The sequence below is a fragment of the Elephantulus edwardii genome, unplaced genomic scaffold (assembly GCF_000299155.1).
Source record: "Elephantulus edwardii isolate Elephantulus edwardi_28Jun2011 unplaced genomic scaffold, EleEdw1.0 scaffold00047, whole genome shotgun sequence".
NCBI lineage: Eukaryota > Metazoa > Chordata > Mammalia > Macroscelidea > Macroscelididae > Elephantulus > Elephantulus edwardii.
In genome coordinates this window covers 9,124,413-9,129,310 of record NW_006399797.1, presented here as the reverse complement: position 1 = coordinate 9,129,310, position 4,898 = coordinate 9,124,413, and positions in this window count along the sequence as shown.

The following is a 4,898-nucleotide window of genomic DNA, read 5'->3' as shown; positions in this document are numbered from 1 at the left end:
GTTCTTTCTGTTATCTACATGTGTTCTCTTGTACATAGGGTTTTCAGAGGCCTGCTATTTCAGAAGTGGATGGCCAATCCTTCTTCCTAGTCTTTCTTAATCTGAATGTTCAGATTTAGAGAAGTATCAGACAGACCAGCGTTTTACAGAAAAGTGAAAGATATATCCCTTATTGTGGAGTTAACCATTCATATCAGTGTTGTCCCGTCCTTGGCACAAGTGTCTTTACTCACATATTTCCCTGCTCCACCATCCGCCAGGATACCTGTCCACTTCTACTCATTCCCTTCAACATCCATCTAACAAGAAAAAAAAAATAGGAAAAATAAATAGATAAAAGAACGACATAATTTTCAAAAAAGAGGAGACTGGTGGCTTTGTGGTAAAGAGCTGTGCTACCAACCTAAAGTACATTGTTCAAATTCTCCAGCTGCTCCCTGGAAGAAAGAAAGACCATCACCTCCCTCTCCATTTACAGCCTCTGAAAATCCTCTGGAGGGTCAGCTATGGGTCAGTTCTGACTCAGTGATGCATAATAACAACAACAACCCATTAATATGTGAGATACTAACATTACTTCACCGTTCCCAATGGTTCACATAAAAAACTAGGCTGCACAAGAAAGGTCAAAGTCCACCATAGTAACTCTCATAGTGTGCACATTAACTGGCACATCATTTTAGGCACTCAATAGATATTTATTGATATTATGATGTTGTTGTTGTTTTTGTTGTTGTCTTTGTTTTGATATTGTCTTTGTTGTTGCTATGTGCTGTCGAGTCAACTGCAACTCATTGCAAACCTATGCACAATAGCTTGAAACCCTGCTTTAGTCTAAGCCAATCTCACTGCCTCTGACACACCAACACTCATTACTCCAGCTCTTTCCAGGCTGTCCCTCCATCCTTCAAAGCATGATGTCCTTCTCCTAGGACTTGTCCCTTCTGACAAGATGCCCAAATATGTGATACGGAGCTTCAAAGTCCTTGAGAGGTTGCATCCTCTCCATGTTTGTTCTCTTGGTAGTCCATGGTATATCAATACTCTTATCCAGCACCACAATTCCAAGGCATCTATTCTTCTTCTGTCATCTTCGGTAATTGCCCAGATCTCAAACGCATAGGAAGTAATTGGAAAACCATGCCTGGATCAGGTGCACTTTAGTTTCTAGATTTATATCATTGCTCTTCAGAACTCTGGAAAGGTCCCTGACAGCAAGTTTTCCCAATGTAATTAGTCTTTTGATTTCCTGATTACTGATGTTGATTGAGGATCCAAACAAGCTGAAATTGTTAATAATCTCAATTTCTTCTCTATCTTGCCAATAGGACCAATGGTGAGAATACTCATTTTCTTGATGTTGAGGTTCAATCTATATTGAAGACTACTCTTTGACTTTCTGCACCAAATGCTTCAGGCCTTCCTCAGTTTCAGCAAGCAAGGTTGTATCATCTTCATAACGCAGGCTATTGATGAGTATTCATTCAATCTTGATGCCACATTCCTCATTATAAAGTCCAACCTCTCCAATGATTTGTTCTGCATATAGTTTGAGACAGGATGCATCCTTCTTGTACTCCTTTCTGGATTTTGAACCATGCAGTGTTTCCTTGCTCTGTTCTGATAACTATTTCTTGGTCCAAGTGTAGGTTTCACATTAGCACAAGCAGGTATTATTGATATTTGTTGTTGTTGTTATGTGCCATTAAGTCACCTGCAACTCATAGTGACCTTGTGTACAACAGCCCTAAATCCTGCTCTATTCCTTACCAATCTTATTGTCTCCGACATACCAATTTCCACTATCCCAGTGACTGAATCAATCCATCTCATCAAGGGTCTTCCCCTCTTGCCCTGTCCCTCCACCCTCCCAAGCATGATGTCCCTCTTCAAAGACTGGTCCCACCTCACAATATGTCCAAAATATGTTGGACAAAGCTTCAGAATCTTTCCCTCCAAGGAGCAGTCTGACTTTACTCTCTCCAGAATGAATGTGTTTATTCTCCTAGCAGTCAATACTCTTCTCCAGTACCACAATTCAAAGGCTTCAACTCTCCTTCTATCATCCCTAGTCATTGTCCAGATCTCTGATACATAGTAAGTAACTGCAAAGACCATTCCCTGTATCAGGCACACCATAGTCTCCAGACTGACATTGTTGCTCTTCAGTACTTTGGAGAGGTCTCTAACAGCAGACTTTCCAAATGTAATTCTTCTTTTAATTTCCTGGCTGCTGGTAACCAAGAGTGTTGATTGTAGAGCCAGCAAACTGAAGCTGTTAACAATTTCAATTTCTTCATCATCTATCATGATGCTGCCAATTGGCCCAGTGGTGAGAATCTTTGTTTTCTTGATATTGAACTTCAATCATATCAAAGGCTGCAGTCCTTGACCTTCTGCAGCAAGCACTTCAGGTCCTCCTCAGTTTCAGCAAGCAGAGTTGTGTCATCTGCATAACGCAGATTGTTGATGAGTCTACCTCCAATCCTGATGCCACATTTCTCCTCATAGAGCCTAGCCTCCTGGATAATCTGCTCAACATATAGACTGAAAAGATATGGAGATAGGACACATCCTTGACACACACCCTTTTTAATTTTGAACCATGCAGTGTTTCCTTACTCTGTTCTGACAACTGTCTCCTGGTCTAAGTATGTTGTTGTTGTTAAGTGCCATTGAGTCGTAGGCGACTCATAGTGGCCCTATGAAGGAAAATCAACACTTGTGTGACTTTCATCCTCTCTCCAGGTTCATAGGGTTTCTGGAGGCAAGCTATTACAGAAGTGGATGCCACTCCTGCTTCCAAGCTTATAAGCATGATCAAGTGTTCTGGGATCTCCATTCTTCTCAGAGTGAGCCACAGATTGTTGTGATCCACACAGTCAAATGCTTTTGCATAGTCAATGAAACACAGATAGACATTCCTCTGGTACTCTCTGCTTTCAGCCAAGATTCATTTGACACTAGCTATCATATCCCTAGTGACACAGCCTCTTCTAAATCTAGCCTGCACTTCAGGCAGTTCTCTGTTGATGTGCTGTTCTAGTCATTTTCGCATAATCTTTAGGAAACTAAAATTACTGCTTCTTTTGAAAATTTTGACCATGAAACTACTAACCACATATGCTATCTTAAATGAAAACTACACATTAAATCCTGATGTAGTTTCTTCTGAGTTGTCTGTCAATCAAAGGTCAGGATGACCTTCAAACAGATGTTTGCCATTCCTGAGGATCACATGACACTCCAATGGCAAGAACAAACTATTCTCCTGCCAAAGCCCAATTTATATTCTTTTGCCCTCTAATTGTCTGATACAAAGAGATGCTGGGAATTGTTAATAGTCTCCACCAGCAATTCTAATGAACTTAGATCCATCTGCTCAGATCTTCACTGCTTTCTCGCTTGTCCCCCACAGCGTCTACCAAGACTCTTATCCATACATATCAGTGACAGCATGCATTTGACCATTTTTGTTTTTCTATTGACTGAGACAGGTGAGTTTTCAGCAGAACCCACAAAGTTCTTGAAGGTACTGATGTTGTCTCCCCTTCTATCGTATTCTCAAGCAGACCTCAAAATAGTCGAACTCTGCTGATCAAACCTCCAAGAGGTAAATCCCAACTATGATTTACACCTCTGGACTGAGAAGAGATGCGACTACTGTCTGCAGTGGTCAGCTCAGCTTCACAAAGAACTTCAGCTCAGCTCTGACACTAATGGATGATGGAGTCATGTTCAATGCTAAAGTGAAAGAGACCTATTAGATTTGGGTGATTCGTAAAACAAAACATATGATTATAATCAACAGAGAAAAAATTAAGACCTTTGGATCTTGGAAACATAATTCTCAATTCTGTGGGTTCTTAGGTAAGAGGAATGGCAGTGACTGGGACTGGGAAATATTTTCAGGCTTAATGTTAGACATCCACTGGGTTCTTAGAGTCCTATCTTTCCCACCTTCATAAATACTGGAAGAGATCTGGAGGTATAACCTGTAGGGAGTTGCACTTCTAATCCAAAGACCATGACTCCCTGGTGGTTCAAATCCATTAGCAGCTCCATGGGAGAAAGATGGGCAATCATCACCTCCTGTTGATTTACTGCCATGGAAACCCAATGCATGGTCAGCTGTGACTCTGCTCCAACTGAAAGGCAAAGAATTTCAATTTTTAAATTTTTATTTTGTATTGGTTTACATGCAAAATTTGTATATATTGTGTTTCACACTTTCCTTCATTCGTGCTTCATACAGTCATTCCCTACATTGTGTTTTATAACGTTAATCCCCATTGAATTATGCCCATCCTGATTTTTCAGGTCCTCACTGGATCTTTCTCATTTCCTTTACCCCTTCCATGTACCCACCAAATTGTGTGAACCTATGATTTCCTCCTGCACATCCTCACCACTTTGAGCTCACTCTTTTCCCCCTTGGATCCCCATACATGTTTTACTAGATACCCTTCTATTTTTACAATATCCATCTTATGCAATATTTGTCTTTAAGAGACGGAGTTAATTCACTCAGCATAATGCTCTCCAGTCTCTCCCAAGATATGTAGTAATTTTCAAAATCATTGCTCCTGAATGTTGTGTAGTATTCCATAGTATGAATTCATGACAATTTCTCGATTCGTTTGGTTGTGGTTGGACATTTGAGCTGTATCCATGTTCTTGTGATTGTGAATAATGTACATTGGTGTACAAATGTCCATTTGTGTCTCAGTTCTAATTTTCTTGGGCTATGTTCCTATCAGTGGAATAGCTGAGGAATTTCTGTATTCAGATTTTTGAGGAAACCTCAAACTTTCACAGGTAAAGAGTTTTGAGTTTAGTTTTGTTAAAAAGAATGCAGAAAGTCTTTGTTGTTGTTGCTGTTGTTGTTTTTATTATAT